Genomic DNA, 21,061 nt, shown 5'->3' on the forward strand with positions numbered 1-21,061 from the left:
AAAAAAAGCAGATGATCAATTATGGTGATTCCTTTTTTACAGTAGCTGATATGCAGAGGGTTGTACTTTGCCAAGTTTGGGGATGTTTGGTACTATTCTGAATCATTGCCACTTGAATTATTTCACTCAGGCTTATCCAACTTATCATGAATATCATTTGTAGCCTACTGATTTCTCATCTTTCTTTTTACTCCTTCATGATATAACCTTGCAGTTACTGTTGATTATTCTTTGTCCAGACTTAATATCTTTATGTCAATCTTAAAATCACGGAGCTAAAGTCAGAAAGCGTGTTTTTACATTTCACCCTCATAAATAGATTTAAGACCTAATAATATCATATATTTCAGCTATCTTACGAGCTTCTGAAACTTCATCTCCCATTCTGTCTTATAATTTTCTAATTTTCTCCTTCACTGGTCTCATTCCCCCAATCCCTCTGTTCTGGAAAAACTTCAAGAGTTATGTTTAGCAGCTCTAGCTCTGTCTGAACATTTCTCTTTGCAATTCAAATAATCATCTTAGGCTGATTTGAACAGCCTTCTTTACTCCATTCCATCTTTTACCCTTGCTGCGTAATGTTTACTGATGAATGTGCTCCTCCCTTTTCTTACCAGATCTAAATGGTCTAGTTACTGCATGGAAAGCCCAAAGGTTTGAACACTAAGTACACATTCCTCCTGGCTATTTTCCATCCCTCTAAACATTCTCTTAAATGCAACAGGGCTTGTGTTTCAATGGTAACAGAAGTTATCAGAGAACACTAGTTTAGACAGCAAGCAAGCTGAACTCCAACTGTTCAAACAGCCTGACTTTTACAGTAAAAGGAAAGGCCCTGGGCCAAGACCACTGAGATGAGCAGGTATTTTTAGTTCACTTGTAGGCCAGCTCTAATGTAATTCTGAAATGTTTTCTTCAAACCAAACCCAACTTTTTCAGGGCTGTCCAAATCTGTTTTCTTTTATAGCAAGTACAAATTCTTGGAGCAAGGGAAGCATGCGTATCATTTGCAATGCTGCTGCGTGTCTATGGTGTTGATGCCCGATGGCTCAAATTAGTCCGCAAAACAGATGAGTGCATTGTAATTAGCTCTTGTCAAACTGTTAGAAATACAAAAACCATTTCTACTGTAATAAAAATTATGAAAAAAAGAGAAAAATCTCTCATATCATTTTCAGCCAAAATAGTTCCTGAAATGTCTTATAGTTTAGGATTCCAGGGTTCTAAAAGAAGGCCATTTCATTTTCAGAAAAGCTTTCACTTCATTGACATGGAGATGCTGAGATGTATTATCTTTCAGGCATTTTTTTGTTGTTGTGATCGTCTTCTAAAAATGACCTGTCAGGACTGGACACATTTCACTGAGACACACAGAACTGATGGACAACTCTCAACAAATATTTATAGTTCTTTGAATATCTTTAAATAAGCATTTCCTGGACTTTTTTCTATCAGTGTCTTAACAGGATCCATTTTCTTGAATAACTAAATATTGCATTTCGCTTATACCAAAGAAGATATTCAAGAAGAGTGAGTCACAGGTTCAGATGGAGCGACTCTAATGTCAAACTCATGTGATGACCATCAGTGTCTTGTTAACAATTTACTGGGATATTCATCATTGGAACAATGACCAAAGAGATTTTACATTAGCCCAATATTTTAAACTATTCATAAGCTTTAGGAGGATTCTGGAGCTCTCTGGAATTCAATATCCTCTAAAGGAAACTATGGAATATTAATAGGTAGCTGTTTTAAAATGCAAATTTAAATACTAGGCAAAAGGTGGTAAGTTAGGTCAACTATATCAAAAGCTATCCCCTCCTACATGTCTTCAGAACTTTTCCAAAGATATATATTCTTTTCTTTTTTTGATGCCCGAACAGGGATGTGAACAAAGATATTTTTCTTATGGGAATGAACAGAGTGGTACAAATGTGTCTATCTTTAAAAGTAATAAACTTATTTTATATAAAAGTTAATGTAAAAATGGATCACAGAACTAAAATTATAAAATCTCTAGAAATATAGAAAGAATAAAATCTTTCTGGCCAGTGGACAGATAACAAAATCAAAAGTGTGATCTATAGTTACCTCTCTCTTTCTCTTTCTATTATCTATTTAAAAATTGGACTTTATTAAAGTTAAACTTGAAAAGATAAGCCAAGCATTCAGAGAAAATAATTGCAAATCATATATCTGATGAAGGACTTGTGTTCAGAATATATATATAGAACATTTAAAACTTAATAACACAGGGCCGGCCAGCCCCATAGCCCGGTAGTTAAAGGAACTAGATCTCACATGGCCGCCATGGTTTCAATCCAGACCCTGGCAGTTTGCAAAACACACTGGGTGCGTGTGTGTATGCATGTCCCAAATCCCAACAGAATGGAGAAGGGATTATGGTGTTATCTTGCCCCACTGGGGTGGTACTTGCTCATTCTCTAATGAATGCACTTACCCTGTGACAAACAAATGAAAAACAAACAACAAAATAACCCTTAGTATTACGAAGACAAAAATCTAATTAAACACAAGCAAAGATTTAAATAGACATTTCACCAAACACAGAAATGGCTATAAGCACGTAAAAAGATGCTTGACATTAGGAATCACCAGGGAAATGTAAATTAAGCCACAAGGAGGTCCCATTTCACACCCACTACAGTGACTATAACCAAGACAAGAAGTACTAATGCTGGTGCAGATATATAGAAACTACAACCCTCATACATCATTTGTGAGAATGTAAAATGAAGCAGCCATTCTGGAAAACATTTTGGTAGCTTCTTTTTATTTTTTACTTTGCTACAGGGCACATACACTCACCAGAGAGAAACAAGAGGGGGGTGGAAGTGGAGTGAGAAAGCACTCCCTCAAGAGGGATGACCACTGTGCACTCTCTTTTCTTCATTCTCCTCTTGTATTCTGGACATGCACACACACATGCACCCAATGTATTTTCAAGCCATTGGATCAAGGACTCAATCCATGCAGTCAGCCATGTGGAACTCAGCCACTGTACCAACAGGGTGGTCCCATTTGGTAGTTTCTTAAAGAGGTGAACAAATTGAACATAGCACCAACAGTTTTACTCCTGGGTATTTACCCAAGAGAAAGAAAAATGTGTGCCCACATGGAGACTTGTACATGATTCCTCATGGAGGCATTATTCATGACCATCCCCGCCATTGGAAACAATAAGAATGTTCATCACACTGGTAAATGGGACATGAAAATGTGCTGTATCCATACAGTAGAATACTATTCAGCAATAAAAAGAAAACACTACTGACACACTCTGTGTCATGAACTCAAATCCATTACACTCAATGAAAGAAGTCAGATGCAAAGGGTGGATGAGGGAACTTCTAAAAATGGAATTAAAGTGTAAGTTTGTTTTGCTGCCAAAAAATTGAAATCCATGCCTAATGATTTTCATCATCTGCATTTCCAGCAACTTTTTGTAGGCCCCTTGTATTTTATGGTTTCATTTATATGAAATGTTCAGAAAAAGCAAATTACTAGAGATAGGAAACAGATTAGTGGTTGTCACTAATGCAAGTGGGAATGAGGAGTGGCAATAATCAGGCAAGAGGGGTCCTCCTAAAGTGATGGTTGCAAAACTCTGCCAATGCACTAAGAATCAGTGAATTATACACTTGAAATGGGTGAATTTATGACATATAAGTTATACTCTTATAAAGCTATTTAAAATAAGAAGCAATAAACTTTGTGGAGATAAATTCCAATACAAATAAATGACAGGAACTATGCTGACGTAATCAATGGTCATAAATCTTGGGTGTATCTTGCCAACTCTATTAAAATATTTAAAATGCTAGTTGATAGGCCAGCAAGTGGCATGGTGGTTAAGGTGTCTGGATATCACATGGCTCAGTGAGTGGCTTGAGTCCTGGACTAGGCAGCTAAAAAGAATGCTGTGAGTGTATGTTCATGTATGCCCAAAATCCCAAGAAGAGAATGAAGGAGGAGGGACTGCTGTGTAGCAATTCTCCCTGAGGGTGGTGATTTTTCTCTCTCTCTCTCTCTCTCCCCCCATCTCTGTCTTTCTCGCTGGTGAGTGCATACACCTACAGTAAAAAGAGCTAAAAACAAACAAGAACCTAGGTGATTATGTTGTTCATGTGATAATTCTTCAGAATTTTCCTTATGACTTTTCCTCATTTGAATTTAGAGAAGTTCCACATTGGTTACTAAGAAATAGCTAAAGCAGATGGTGTAGCGGTTGCGTAGCTGGACTTCCACATGGCAGACCGCAGTTTGAATCCCAGACCTGGTGACTTGAAAATCATTCTAGGCACATGTGCGTGCATGCTCAAGATCACGGGAGGAGAATGGAGGCAAAAAGATTATGGTGTGGTCATTCCCCCTGGGGGATGATTTCTCACTTTCCTTCTCACCGTATCTCTCTCTCTCTCTGGAGAGTGCATGGGTCCTAACGCAAAAACCTCAAAAAGGAAAAAAAGGAAATAGTTAAAGCAAACAGTAACATCAATCATTGCTAATCATAACTGGGAAAACAAGGTCCTAGGGGCAGGTGATGAAAAGTGGCAATAAAATGCTACTACCAGGCTAGCCTATAGTGCAGGGTTTAGGTGTTGCAACAGAGAATGCCAATCCCACAAGGCCAGTCAGGGTTTGAGTCCCAGCTCTGATAGCTTGAAAACCATGCTGGGCACAATGGAATGAAGGATGGGAGGAAAAAGGATTGTGTCGTGACTGGGTCCGACTGGGGTGTACTTTCTTTCTGTCATATGGCATATGTGCACATGAAAAAATACTATCATCCTAAGGTGAGAATATTATACCATTAGTGCTAAATTCCCATTAAAAATATGATGAATTTTAGAAAAGAAAAGAAATTCCTCACCCTCTGAATAAAAAGTGGCTGAGAATTAAACAACAAAATGGTAAGGAAAACTCAGGTAAGGCATAGAAGGAAATAGAAAAGGAAGGAGAGCTTAGACAACATGCTGAAAAAAAGATAAAATAAACAAAAATAAATCTTGCACAAGAGAATGAAGATAAAGTATGTGAGGTCAGCTTTCCTGCCCGGAAGGAAACACTGCTGGATAAATATGACAAGGATTTTTTTTTTTTTCTTTGTAATTCTGCTACAAGGCTCTTTTAATTTGGGTGTAGATGCTTAGGTTTTTATTTGCATTCCTCAGTGATCTTTATTACCAAGTTACCTATCCTACCACCTGTAAAGAAATAAAACTTCTCATCCCCCACATTCATCCGCCTATATAGCAGGAAAACATGTTAGGAGGAATTTGTTTTAGTTTTCCGGTCAGCAACAATCAACAGCTCCCTTTGGCTGGTTGAGTTTGTTTTTCTCAGTATATTACATCAAAAAAAAAAAAAAATAGAAATGAAAACTGCTGAACACAGCAGGATAAGTGAAATAAATCTGAAAACTGCTTCCAACTGCTTTTATGTGAGCACTTCTAAAACTCCAGGATAATCCTGTGTCTTCCTGTACTGCTAAAAACCATGTCTTAATTCTTTTAATTCACAATAAAGCGTGGTACATGTGTCTGTATGTTAACTAAATTATCTCAAGCATGGAAAAGCGGGTGATCCCTGGCAGATTTCCCACTGTTTTTACAGCCATTTTCCCTATCTATCAATTGCTGCAATCGAAACGGGCTCCCTGTTCTGCTGTCAGCTTCCACTGAGCTATTCTGTCTCCCAGGGAGACAGGTGTGGCTTTGTCCTCGAAGTGCACGGACACTGGGTAGACTCCAACTTTCCTTTCCATGGCTCACTGGGGTGGTAACATTGCACGTCTTTCATTTACGGTTTTACTTTTCAGACATTTTGACCACACTCTGTCCAGAAGCGTTCATCACATTTCTTGCTCTGATACAGACAGCAACTGAGTGGCAGCTCTGGATTCTGTATTTGCTGGTGTGATAGAGAGCAATGTTTCTTCTTTGCTAGCCTTAGCTGAATCTTGAGGGGGCACAAACAGGTGTGGGGCTTTTATATATTAGTTAGGGCTCAGGCCTCTGGATTGGGCTTAATTTTAGTTGCAAATTAGAACACGGTAAGCAGACTGGATTTGGTATCAGAGAGAGGGCAATGTACTACCTGAAAACAAAACACAGATCCTACCATCCACCATGGGCTTCTCTAGACCGTCCCCATAGCTCTGTTTTCTTTTCCTTTATGCCTAGTTTATGCAAATTAGAGTAACTGGCACACAGATGAGGAGAAAAAGGATACCACACAAAAGTAAAATACAAAAGACTGAATGCCTTTTAAGATTTTTGCCAATAAAACAAGCTTGGTTTTTTTTGTTTTGTTTTGTTTTGTTTTATTGAGGAACTTTATGGATAATGAGAGTCCCAAATAATTGGAAGCATTTAAACGTTCAGGGTAAAATAGGTATGTATAAATATGTTTGTCAAGTGTGTATATGTATAGATTTGTGCATATGGATTTAACATAAGATGTACATATATATATATATATACACACACACACACACACACACATATATATATATATATATATATATATATATAAACTTATATCATGTTTAACTCTATATTTTTATTTATTCGTCCCATGGGACGTGTACATTCATAAATATTAAGTATTTATAGGATGCTCCTCCCCAACTGTAGAAGAGAAATATCAATTAAATTATGACGTAAAAGTTCATTTAATGATGTTAATAACAGTTTATCTTACTTCTAAGAAAATAATTGTACATGGGATTAATATAGTGCTGTTAATATACTTAAGGAATTTTATAAATTGTTTTGAAACTTAAATAGAAATTGATAAGGCTGGGTTTAAATAATTTTAATGAAATGAAATGGTCACTATGGAGGACTAACTATAACCAAGCATTTCTAGGCCCTAAGGAGCCACTTAACCTTTTCCTTATTACTGTAAATTATATTTTATATTTTCATTCCCATGTTGTAGATAGAAAAATCGAGTTTAGAGTGAGGCAACTATCTTCTAACACGTACAACAGCAATAATTTAAAATCGCTACTACACCATCTTATTTCCCAAAACAAGGCAGTAAAATTTGACAGGATTTTAAACAATCTTTGTAGCTTCTCTTCCCGACCAAATAGATATTTTTAAAAGATCGTTAAATGCAAAGCAGTGTTCTTACATTTTGTGTTTTAAGGGCATCATTTTATTAATCTGCTTTAAGGACTTATCCCCATTTTAAAGACTGTGTTAAAGATAAAAGGTGTGAAAGATAAGAAATGTTCTTGATAACTGGTACTGAAAACCTGTAACAGAGAAATCCTATACCTTGCTGGAAACCTATCTTCTTTCCCCTTGAAGACTCACCCAGTACCTAGCACAGCTAAAATATGTTTGGCCTATTACTACACAGAAGTAGCTGACACTTGCTACCTCATAGCCTTTTGATTCTCTCTCTTTTTGACAAGTACAAGGGTCATAGCCTCCTAAGAAACTGGGGTTACCTAAAATGTACACTGCTAGTTTTGAGAGATTTGGGACTGTTGCTTTCATTGTTGTTTTTTTTGTTGTATTTCAACTTCAGTTCTGGGTAAATACTGGTTATCTGAGTCTGACTTTATTTGCATCATAAGAAAATTGGTGTGTGTGTGTAGGGGGAGGCAGGAGATACCATGCTAAAATCAGTTCATCAGTTTATTACTTATATATGGTATCCCTCTTCTCATCTCATTGTTGGTTCACATATATGATGATGACTGTCATAATTAGGAACTGTTGGCCAACCCGTCATCAGTCTATGGTTGAATCACTTATTTCTATAATCGGCACCCTAGTTTTCCTTGGGGAATCTTTCCCCATGCTCAGTTGATGGTTTCTGGTGGAGCTGTAGCCACTAGTGGCTACAATTGGATGAACATATGATTTAGAACCGGTTAATGAGAACATCAAATGCTCCTGAGAGCATCAAATGAAACTCCAACTCAAAGGTGGGTTGATGAGAACAAATGAGACTCATTTGTGGACATTTGGAATTATCGCAAAAAGAAAATCTGTCTTTTCTTCTGCCCTAAAGTGAGAAGAACATATGTCTGGGGTCTTGATTATTAGTTAAGGGACTTTCTGCCTAAGATCACTGCTAACACAGAAGAAAATCAACCCAAGAAGTAGCAAGAAACTGAGTTTTGATTGAACCCCCAAAGCCAGGCATGTCTGAAAGTATAATTTGGCCTTCCACACATACACATACAAAAGAGAGTTGAAAAGACAATTTAAACATTTTGATATAATTCGTATAGCACTTGAAAAATATTGAATTCATTTGCCACCCCTGGCCTCCACCAGACTTTATTTATTAGAATTTCTGGCAATGGGGCTTTGGAATTTACATTTTTAGTTAAGTCCCTCTGTGTTTCTGGGGATTAGCTAATTTGGGGAACCATTATGAGCATTCGCCGAAATTCTGCCTTTCCAACAGCATCAATGAGCCAGAAGAAGCTCACACACTGCCCAGAGGCTTCCTAGAGAACAAATTGTAAAATATTGCTAGATAAAGAAGGCTGAGAGAAAGTTATTCTCATTCTAGTACCTCCAACCTCTTTTCCATTCCAGGAAAGAAAGGGAAGAGATAAAAATTATGTGGAAGAAACTTTAACGAAAGGAGATCTTCCTTCTTCCTTATTCTCAATAGCTTCCTGGTAAATTGAAAATCCTCTAATCCCATTTGTGTTCTGGAAAATGAGGGACTTACTTTCCTAGTACCTGTTTGACTAGAATCGATAAGGAAAGTAGGGTAGCTATATAAAATTTAACTTGAAAGAGAATACATGGCATCTTACCAATTTTGATTTTCCTCATTGTCTTAAAATTTATGTCACCCACATGAAGGAAACTGAGTTTGTTAGATTTTAGAATTTAAGACAAGATGTTTGGGGAACCATAATTTCCTAAAGCATCACCAGATTGAGTTGAGGGTATAGACTCCAGATTTCAATTGACTGGGTGGGCTTCTTTTCTCAGTTTTGCTCAGAGAAATTATTCTAAATTTACCTTCCTGTATTCTTGACTGGCTTCTTTACAAAATGCAACTGTTTAGTAAGGTTGAGACAAGATTCCCTGCCTTCTGATCTGCTTTCTAGTGTCCACCTATATCAACCCTAAGAGGAGACAGTAAATCCAGGATGACCATCTCATTAAAAAGAGGTAATTGTTCATTTTCCAAAATTAGAACCTTTTTATATCATTAGACATTCTGGGCTAGTTTCCCTATGATAATTTGCAAGTCAATCTTTTCAGGCCAAAATTTTACCTAAGGAGTAGACAGATTCTAGGCATACTATCTTACCACTGACTGGAGTACCTTTTAAGGCAAATCAGCCACAAACAATATGCTTTCAGAGAGTTCACTCTTGGGCTTTTCGAAATGGGCAGGGATTCATTATGGACAAATTGCAGGAGGTCCTCTGGGTGTCCAGTGATTTATGATCCTATAGAACCCTGTGTGTCATCTGGAGTTAGGTTTTGCAGGAAAGCTGTCTTAATGGGTAGGAATTTCCACTGTCATGAAACAGGATGTGTTCTACCCTCCTTCACACCATCCCACACCCTCTCCTTTTTAACTTGTACCTTAATGACTTGTTGCTTTTGACTGAGCTGAATGCAGAGTGAAAAGAGAAGACAAAAAAAAGCATTTCCTAACGTATTAACTTCACAACGTTACTGTCACAAAATAGATGTAGCCTTATAAAAACAAATATCCTACTATTCAGTGAATACTAAAAAAACTAGCTTAAGATTAATCATTTGAAAATCCAAATAGTTATTTTTGGAAGATGCTCTGAAACACTCACATACAGCTAACCACTCTGATCAGGATGTTGTCACCTCAGGGTAGCAAGTTTTGATGGAGGTTTCACAGGAAGTTAGAAGGTTAGCTGTTCAATGGGTGTTCTAACAGAACCTTCGTTATGTCTGTGGTGGTGGGAGTTTCATAACACCCTCTTTCTCTGTAGGCTAAAATAATCACAGTCATGATCTTTGGCATAGAAATTTGCGGTTTGTGAGAGAAATCTTGTCCCATTCTCAGCCCATGTCCATGTGGAGGCGAGGTGGCATTTTACAGACTTATGTTTTGGTTAGGCTTCTCAACTTTTAAAAGAGTTGTCAACTATATTCCCATCTCAGCAGAGGCTTAAAGCATGGTCTGTCCTTAATTGGCAACAGAATATTTGCACTCCAAGTAGTTGTCAAAAGAGTATAACGCTGAATGCTTGCTGCCCGGTGCCTATCAAAAATCAGTTGTGAGAGATTATATTTATGGAAGATTGCCTGAAGGACATACATTCCTTTTTAGATCGCCTAAATTTTATTTTTGGATTTGGCCAAGCCAATTGAGAGTAACATATTTAAACCCCATAGCTATGTCACCTCAAAATCATAGTCATTATTTGTGGGTATAAGCCTAGCACTGATAGGTGCTTTTCATATATTGGTAATAATCTATAAAATAACTGTGCAAGGTAGGGGTTGATACTTCCACTTTCCAGATGAGAAGATACTCCCAGCACCATGAAATCTCTTGCTCAAGGCCACACAGGAAGTAAATAACATTTTACAGTTTGACTTTCAAGGTAAAGTCTTTCAGGCTCTACATTTCATGTCCTCTGTACAAAGCTAGAGTTGCTTTCTTAATTTTTAATTTTTTAAATTTTAGTTAAGTTTTTTGTTGTAGGGCACATGTGCTCACCAAAGAGAAACTGCCAGAGTAAGGGAAAGTGAGCAATCACCTCCTACTGGGACAGCCACACAACAATCCCTTCTATTCCATTCTCCTCTTATGTGCCCAGTGTGATTTTCAAAATGCTGGGTCTAGAACTTGAACCATGGTTAGCCATATGGGAGTCCAGCAGTTTAACCACCACGCCACCTGCTGGCCCGTAGAGTTGCTTTCGCTGAACTACCTTTTGGTGTTGTAGTAGCAACCACTATTGAAGGAAGTTAGAAAAAAGAATTCATGAAACAGTACTGTATGTAACTCTAGAGATTTTCTTGACATTAGAGAATATCAAATTTATGAAGACTCTTTAATGAGAAATTTTGAGGCCTTAGTGCTGGAAATAGTTGGGCTTACACAAGCAACTAACAGGTTTCATATAAAAACATGAAGAAAATGTTGACTCTTGCAATTGATAGGGTTTCCCTTCATCTATTTTCGGGGAAGCACAGGTTGCAGGTTCTGACCTTCCTCTGTTTAGTATGTGAGCTATCAATTTTATGTGTCATCTTCTACCACTGGAATTACCTTGTTTAGCTTTCTCCTCTGTAAGCATTGGTGTGATTCCTCTACTTACATACTTAACTTGTTAAATTCCATGTATTTTTATAATCTACTTCTACTATTTTAATATTTTTTCCATACAAATAAAACCCAAATAAGAAGCCTACACTCATTATGCATGTAATATATGCTTCAGGAAATACGCTAAATGGCATGATGTTTTCATTTTTAATCTTTGTGATAACAGCAAGTTATGTTATATTATTAGCCCCATTTTAGAGATGAGGAAAATGAGGCTCAAAGAGCCCAACACCACATGGCAGAGCCAGAAAAAATCTGAATACTTTTTTTCGGAGAGGTTTTATTCTGTTTTGTTTTTTTCTATAAGGCATGTGTGCCCCCAGAGAGAGACAGAGAGAAAGGGAAAGTGAGAAATTGTTCTCCCTCACAGGGATGGCCATGCCACAATTATCCTCCAGTCTTCTCTCAGGATTTTGGGTGCGCACAAACATGCCTGGCATGATTCTCAAGTCACCTGGCACAGGATGTGCACTATGAAACTAGCCACGTAGGATCCAGCATATTAACCTCCATGCCACCTGCTGGCCCCAAGAACCTGAATTCTCAGCCATTATGAATGTATCTTCAACTCCACATCATGAGTGGTTAACGGATCAGAGGGACACAACAGGATGGGACTAAAAGGATACTTGGGTGAAAAGAAGAAGAAAAGAAAGGGAAAAGATGTTCTAGAGGGGAGAAAAAGGGCCAGCACAAGTAGATTAGAGAAAAATGAAGTAGAGAAAAGGAAAGAAAGAAAACAGAGGAGCACAGGAGAGAGGGGAAAGGTATGACTCCGCCTCAGCAGTGTGCAGTGTCTGATTCCTCAGATGACCTTTGTTTTGATGCTTCAATGCTGAGTGTGACCAACGCACCAACGGCAGCTCTTTACTATAAACGTCTATACCTCTACTTGTTCAAACTACTCCTTTGTGCAAGTCTATGCTGCCCTTACTGCTATCCATTCTGTTTTGTGTCTCGTGTTCTCAACCCAAGTACTTTGCTTCATTAGAAGGAAAACAGGATCACATTCTCTATGGTATGTAATCAGGTAGAGACTACATTCATCGTGTCTCACATTGATTTCCAGGAAAGGGCCCAATATTTTTTAATTCAATATAAATTGTTTTTTGTTACCACCACAGAGGTAACAGAAAGATTCGAACAAACTAAACTAAAACAAACAAACAAACAAACTTCTTTTCCCCCTTGCTCCAGACTAGGAAAACATCCCCTTTTAGTCTTATTCCACATGTGAGAACATGAGAAGTGAAGGTAAGAAAAGTCTCTTTGAGAAGTACAGATATTTACATGGGTTTGTACACATCAGAATACATTTTTCCTGAAATTCGAGTTTGTAATTAGCTTTCCAAAAACTTTAAAAGCCCTTGCTGTATTAGAAAACAGCTTTCTTGCTTTTACTTTCAAATTTAATATTTATTTTTAAAATAAATGTTTCCTTCCCCAGAGAATTTTAAAGGATCTGCTATAAAATAAGGGATGATATGGGTATTAAAATTTCACACTGGAAGCACTGAGGTGTCTAACAATTTACCAATGAAAATAACTTTCAGATTTAATAGCTATCATATTGTTGATCTTTTAGGTAATTTTACTATGTAATTGCTTTTTTCTGCAGTTCCTATTTGGATCTGACATCCAAAATATCAGAATTTCTTTTGAGTCTTCTATTTTTTAGATCAAATCTAGTTTTTGCTCAAGTTGATTTGTGATGGAGGATCTAACATACATTGGTAAGTGAACATTCCTCATGTTTCCACATGGGGGCACTACCTCCTGGTCACATTCCTGGCTTCTTGATCTTTCCTCCTGCAAATAGGAGAAATTTCTAAATGCAGACAAGTTGGCTAAGTCTTAAATTTTACTGACTCTTTTTAAACAGATTGAGAGGAACATAAAGCAAGCCCTCGGTTTGGTCCTAGGTTCAGGACCAGCTGCACCATACGTCTAATCAATCATGCAAGATTGTTTTGAAGATAGTATAAATAGGCTTTGTAAATATTAAAAGAGTAAGAAAATAAAAATAATTAGATACAGATCGAGGTGCACGTCTAGATATATAAAAAGGAAAGATTCTGGATTTTCATTCTGCTGCTGTCAATAAGCTAACACTTATTGATTGCTGTCAGAGGGAGGATCAGGTCACATGGTGATATAGACTTCTCCTTTAAAGTACAGGCGACTGAAGTGCAGGGTCACATACATCAAGCATTCATCTCTAGTATTCATAAACAGCCAGCAGACTAGAGACAGAGTTAGGTTGATAAGCGGGAATGCCAAAAAAGATTCTAGATGCTCAGGCTGTCATAGGATTACAGGCTAAGGTACTTCAGAGCTGATCGGATCAGGCCAAGGATAGTCCTGAAAAGAGCAAACTGGACCTACATATTGTGTTCTGGTTCATTCCATCTTCCATCACCAGGTGTCCAACAGAAACCTCCAAACCACTGCTCTGGGCATCCAACTTGCAACAAATTGTAAAACATTTGTTTTGTCTTTTGTAACCAGACACAAATAAAAATATGTTTACAAAGAATTTTTATAAGATCCTTGTGCAGCTTTTAAAATTCCCGAATGTAAATGCCAGAAATAATCTTTGAATGTCCTTTAAGGACACACCACATTTTCTTCTCCCAGCTGACAGACACCTGACGTTTTAGCCATAGAGCATGGCGTTCCTGTCTGCAGGATCCATTTTTAGAACTCAAGGTGCTTAAATAAGAATTCTCTGTGTAATGCAATTCACCTAAGCTTTAATGAGTTTTATTTTAAGGGCTCGTTACCAATTAAATTCAAGTTAACATGTTTAAGAGTGAAAATGTCCACAATGAGTTCTTGAAGACACCATGTTTATGTATTTCTGAGCAGATGTACTACTTTTGGCTCTTAAGTTTTTAAGAGTCATTGAGTCTGGATATAAGCATGTTTCTGGTAGCAAATGTTGAAGTATTCAGTTCTTTCAAATAGCAATAAAAAAGACAAAATTTGTAATGCCAATAATACTCAGACTAGAGAGAAAGAAGAAAGGTAAATTCTAAAGAAGAAATCCTACTATGGAACCCTTTACCGATCAAGTAGCAACCCAGGACAAGCTTCTTTAATGAACCTGGTGATGCTTGATTAGGGTATTAAAAGATTTCTGAAAAAATGGGGCAATCCCAAGGGTTCGACAGTTTCTGTGGTATCCTTAATTAATTCCACTTTGAGTTCATTATTCAACAGCTGCTTTAGAAAAATAAAAGGTCTGCATCTCTTTACACAAATGTTTGAGAGTTATTTTATAATGCAGTTCCTCCCTGTGTAAACCATTTGTTCTAAACTAGATTAAGAGAAGATACAATGAGAAGCTACTTCCATTTGCCAAGGGAGTTAGAAAAATTATCCACTTTTACCTTTAGGGTGTGAAAAGAAAGTTTGCAAGTAATCACCACTCCTTCTCCCATGGAAACAGAGACATTCCCTTTCCAGATTTAAAAGCTTCATTTCTACCTAAGGTTATTTTTGCTGGGAAAATATGTCAGTGATTTTTTTGATCGACAGCTTAAACATTTAGATATCCCTCTATAAATTGCTTTTGAAAAAGGACATTTGATTTCTTTGACTCACAACCCATGATTCATGCTTTGACTTCTTCTCTCAGTTGTTTTGACAGAGATTCCTTTCTGGTTCTTCGGGCTATCTGAACAATCTCTCTCTCTCTCTGTGTCTCTCTTTCTCTCTCTTACACACACACACGCACACTCCCCTAGAGAATGACTTCATGACAAGTGGTCTGGTTCTGAACACAACCTTAAATTTCAGATGCCCTGTTGGCTCCTGCACTTACAAAGTCAGAATTTATTGTGGGCCCTTGTAGTGCCATTTTTGACACATCATTAAGCTTCCTTTTCATTGGAAGCCTAAAGGCATGTTCAGGCTTACTGGGAAGAGTGCGCCTAAATAACGGTTAAAACACGTGTCATGAGCTGCGAGGGGCTTGTTTGCCAGCAGGGCAAACAGTTCACCATAGCTCAAGCAATACCCTACAACAGGGTGGGCAGGGATAATGAGATAACCACACACCACAAGTGAGTTGTTCATCTTTGTCTTCAAGCATCTAAAAACATAGTTATCTCAGTAGGATGGTGCACCCCAGAGAGATATAAATATCTTTCAGAAAGGTAAAGAAAAACAGTCAAAGAAAACACATTCGAAAAATATACGCAAAAGAATTGTAAACAATTGTTTCAAGCAAAATTTCAGCTGTACCAGAACTTATGTAATCAGGTCCATAAATTCTGCGTGCTCCTTTTGCAATATGTTTTATTTTAATTGTATGCAGATTTATTCTAATGTTATGATGCTAATCAACCTGTGTAGCTATAATAAAATAAAGGCAATGTCAACACCTCATCAACTAATCACACTGCTTCTTTCATCCTAGACACTGTATCCTCCCTACCCAACACCGAAGTGCTATAAAAATTATTTATACAAATAAACTATTATCTAAAAACTGAAAAGGCATAATAAATTATGCGTAATATGGCCCAATTATGTGGTAATTTCTTTGTTTTAATTATTTGTATAGTTTTAATGAAGGGGTTGCTAGAAGGTGGAACCATTTTTATATTTAATGGAAAAAACAAATTTGTTTTTAAGAATGAAAACAAAGATAATTAGCTCTTAAATTAGAGGCATACTAATATATTCCTGTTCCTAAATTATTACCAGTATTATTACTTGGTTTGTGCTATCAAAACTTTTCTCTCTGGCACTCTGATGTTGGCTATTCAAGTTATTTTTCCCATTTCTGCTAAATGTATTAATATCTTTCTGTTCATCAAGTGCCAGAAGAAAGGTTGAAAAAGTTCCCTAGATTATCTACAGAAGAAAAATTGGGGTGGGTGATGACAACTATGATCTTTCAAGATGCAGTTTACGAATGCATAATAACTTAAGAAAGTGAGAAAAAAAAATAGATTTATCAAGAAAAGAGAGAACTCTCCTAAATTCAACACAGCAAATCAGCAAATTTCTTCAGGGAAAGACATCAAATTTGAAAGGCATCAATACTTTTCTGCTGTCACCAAACTGTTATTTATGCTCATGTGCCAGCTGGATTTGTGTATGTGCGTGCATAATCTTTTTCTCACCACTGATGTCATCATTAAAGCTGTGCAAGAATTTTGATTTTCGCTTTGCACAATCTTCAGGGGAGACTTGGACATTATGGTGAAAGTTTGTGACAAGTTTGTAAAAGTACGAAAAGCTGGCTTTAAGACAGTGAAATTTCACCACTGCAAAATAGAATTCGCTTTGTAAAGTGTGCATTGTTGAGCTTGTCCAGTCCCCATGACAGAAAAGGCAACCCTAGAGAAATATATAGTTAACCATTTTCTTGGGAAAAGAAAGACATTTACTATTACTGGCAACACTCCCCACGACTAGCTGTCCTTTTGAATATTCAAACATACCCTAGAATTTCAAGTTTTTTTTTTTTTTTTCTTTTCTGCAATTCACAGAAAGATACTAGCCACTGGATATCTGATCCTCAAGGAAGAAGCCAGAATTTGTATTTTTAAATCATAGTAAATCTTACTCAGTTTATAAAGGCTTGAAGACAGTTAAGATTTTAGGACTTGTTTTGTTTACGAAATCTCAAAGCTGTGATGAATTCATTTCCCAAGGAGGAGGCAACGGACAGGAACAATAGGCAGTGGTGAACCACTGGGAGGAAGAGGCAGCATTTGGCAAGTCAAAAGCAGCTGATTCCAGACAGAGATCTCCTTGAGCGGCACGGGTGGTGGCCTGGACCGACAGTGTGGAGAGCAGAACTTGTGACAGTGGGCCCTTCCCTCATTATTATCAGTGCTCCTTTCCGCCTGGCCTGACAGTTCCCAAGTCAGTACTGTGCCCTTCTAGCTCCATCATCAGTGGTTTTTCAATATTTCCAGAAACAACCTATCCCCAAATAGCATACCCAAAAACGATGTCACTGAGAGACCTAATAACTGGACTAGTAGATAAAAAAATATTGTATTGCTTAGCAGGTGATGGATGCAAAGGTTTAAGGATTTGAGTTGGGGAGGGCATTTTGAAAGGGAAAGTAAAACAATTTTTATTAAGTGTCTCCTCTGGGAGACCCCCTTCTTAGATTTCTTTCTTTTTTTTTTTTTTTTTTTTTTTAACTTCAGTTTCACAAAGGCCTGCAAGGAAAATAGCAGTTTCCCCATTCTAACAAAGGAGGTAAGTGAAGGTCAAGGTTGGATAACTTACCCAAGGTGAGAAACAAAATGGAGAGGGCCAAGTGAAAATGGGCTGGCTGCGCTCTGTCTCTTGTCTCACTAGCTCCGTGACAGTGGGGAAGTGACTTAACATCTCTAGGCTTTGTCGTTCCCGTCTGTAGAGCTGTCATTCCTCAAGAGAAGAGAGGCTACATACAGCAGCCACATGGGTGCCGGCCCGTAGTGGGTGCCCACTACAAAGCTGGGCCGGCCCGTGCTTTGCTCTCCAGGACTTAGCTCTCCCGCCCACAGAACATCACTGTCTTTCCTAAGAGTTGTCATTTGCATCCAGGCTTGTCCTACTTCAAAGCTCTTTCTCTTCCCTTTATCTAGTTCTCCAAACTGGCTTATGGAAAGAAGTGAGAGAAAGAATAAACCCATATTTGTAATGCCTGCTCTGTGTCATTGAGAGGTGTCACAGGTATTCCAAACGCTAACTGGTCCTCCAGAGCATGTCATCCAGGGGGAGAGAAAACACAGGGCGGACCACTGCGATACATAAAGCACGAGTCCGTGTTGTTAAGCAGCAGAATGAATGGTAAAGACAAGAAGCACTTTAGGAGTTGAGGGGTTTTCATTACTATATTTCTTCACCTTCTCCAGTCTCTTGTGCTTTTCTGGTTACCATGGAGGCTGAAATCAACTCAGATTCTTTATAAAGACACTCAGGGTTGAGATTTAATGCTGGAAGGTTTATACTATGAAATTCCCTTTCCCTAGTGATTTCATGATTTCACAGTCTGAGCCTTTGTCTTTGGAACAGATTTAAAAGGCCCAACTGATTGCTCATGGTTTTGTCCTCAGCGGCAACCTTCGTTTCTTGTATAAACGGGAACTGATAAAATTTGCAATTTCCTATTTATAACATCTTCGCTTTTCTTAGACAAAAGGGCAAGATAAGCAAGGTAATTACTGGATCCTGTTCTGCAGTTTAAAAATCACAGACTTAAAAATTATGGGGCCATTTGCGTCCCGGGAAGCAAAAGAGGTTTTGATTGGGAATATTTTCTGCTGTATATAGGACCATTAGTAATGCCAATTTTAGAATGCTTCCTTTCCCTAAGAGCAAATCTTCTTGTTGAAAACCTGACTGCCTTTTAGTCTTTCCAGGAAGAGTCTATGGGTTTGACAGAAGCAAAAATGAGTCACTGTCTCCCTGGTGTTGGGGAGAAGGGTAGCCCACCATGGTGATTAAGAACGCAGGGCGCTGGTGTGTTTGGGTATGAATCCCACACTCACTATGGAGGAGTGATGGGTCCAAATTACTTCGCTTCTCTGTTCCTTGGTCTCTTCATGAGTAAAATGAAGATAATAGACCAACCAGCAGATGCGATTTCTACGAGGGTTAAATGAGTATTTATAGAGTTCAGAGAACAAAGCCTGGCACATGGGAAGCATACCTCATCATGAATGAGTCAAAAACGTTGAGCTTGCTTGCTTTGCTGAAGCTAGGCTTCTTCAGGCATCTCTTACCTCAGAGTAAGAGAAAGTAAATATCTGAAGACAGAAGCACTTGGGTTTAAAGGTGGAGATGAGACCTAGGCACTAGCTAATTGACAAGATCTCTCTCTCTCTCTCTCTCTTTTTTTTTTTTAAGAGAGATTTTTTCCTAAAGAGAGTGTGTGCTCACCACATAGAGACAGATAGACAGAAAGTGAGAAATCACCCCTAGGGGGGATGGCCACACCATTCTCTTCTCCACCATCTCCTCTAGGGACTTTAGGCACACATGCACATGTGCCTGGCATGAGTTTTAAGCTTCTGGGTCCCGGACTTGAACTATAGTCAACTAAGTGGGAGTCTAGCGAAATAACAATTACACCATCTACTGGTCCCAGACCAGTCATCTTTTAAAGTAGAATAAGTCTTAAAAGGGCTTCCAAATCCAGCTATTCTTCTTGTCCATGTAACAGCAAAGTATGAATTTATGCACTGAACATCATACTTGCAAGAAGTCAGAAAGGCACCGCTCTCGGACGGGACTTTTGGCAATGATTTGCAAACATGCCTTCACATCCCACTATTGGGTTTAAGGCAGCGATTTGTTAACTGGGTCATCTGTAACACATACCCTTTCCTTTTTTTGGAAATACACCTGTTCTGGGATTTGATTTGGCTCTTAATTCAAACAGACCTCCAAGTGCTCTGAAACAAAATCAACCTAAAATTATACACTTATCTAGAGTTACATTTGGGCCATATGGTTTAAGCTGTCCAAATGTCACAGAAGCAACAGCAGCAGCCATCATCATACTTTACACTTACCCAGCATCTTCCCTGCCAGAATATTATGTAAGTCATAAAAGTTTCATTAAGGCAGAGGTGTTAACCCTAATTCCAAAAGGACAGCTACTTAACTGCCATGTCTCGAAGTAGCTCAGTTTCAGGTTGAATTGCTATATAAGAGTTTCTCAAAGTCCATTATGGTCTCATGATCGTATTCTTATAAATGACAGGGTCTACACTGTGAGCTCCTAGAAAGTGAAAGTGAAGATAGGGTGGAAACAAGTAGCACGAAGACCTTGCTCTGGGATCTCTGAGAAGACTCTTAACTAATTATTAGACTCACTGCCCTGGGGTATGAGACCACCCAGTGAGGTGCCATTTCCAGAAACTCCTGTAAAAGACACTGGAAAAGTCTGGGCAGTGAGGACATCTCAGTGCATCACTTTAAGTCTTGATGCACCTGAACTTGAAATTCCCTATTAGATTACCTGGCCCACCTCTTATCCTCTAGCACCATGCCCAATACATAGGTGGGGCTCAATAAATGTGAAGTGGACAAATAAATGTGTTAAATGCACAATGATCCTGTTGCAGGCACAACAATCAGAGAACTTTGGAGTGTATATTTGGAACAGATGTGATGAATTTTGGCACAGAAAAGGCAACAAGTGGATGCTGGGCGAGGAAGACAAGGATAGAGTTGCCAGGAGCAAATGCAGACTAGTAGGGCTGAAAGGATATTGAGAGGTGTTGGTGTTAAAATTCCCTGAGTAGCATAGCGTGATTAAAGGGGAAAAAAATACATAACACTTTTGCCTAGTATTAATCCTATGGTATTTAATGTCTTTGAAATGATCAGGGCTTGAATATTATGGAGACCTATGCTTTATTAATCCCTAACCAACTGAGCAATGAATGAACTAAACAGCGAGGCCATGTGCTTAGGTGCTAGGACACAGGGGCAACTGCTCCCTTCAGATGTCATCCCTATAGTCAGCAAGCTCACATGAACTGCAAAAGCTCATAATTCATCCTTTGGATCCAAAGTCCATCTTCTGTCCAGAACTGATACTTTGCTAATCACCCCCAAGTTGAAGCTTTCACAGCTGCATATACAGAACATGTTATCGTCTACTCTAAGCATGTCCTTAGGTAAATATCACATTACTCCCAGATTCTATTTTACCTGCTAACCTGGAGTAGGAGGACGTTAAGCCAATATGTAGTAT

General features: G+C 38.2%; 1 protein-coding gene across 5 annotated transcripts in view; it reads right to left on the minus strand.

Annotated features, from left to right (window-relative positions):
• Nucleotides 1-21,061, minus strand: part of MCTP1 (multiple C2 and transmembrane domain containing 1) — a 418,517-nt gene that overhangs the window by 128,758 nt on the left and 268,698 nt on the right. The gene's annotated exons all lie outside the window — the stretch shown is intronic.

Source organism: Tupaia chinensis, unplaced genomic scaffold (assembly GCF_000334495.1).
Source record: "Tupaia chinensis unplaced genomic scaffold, TupChi_1.0 Scaffold140095_1, whole genome shotgun sequence".
In the NCBI taxonomy this organism is placed as follows: domain Eukaryota; kingdom Metazoa; phylum Chordata; class Mammalia; order Scandentia; family Tupaiidae; genus Tupaia; species Tupaia belangeri.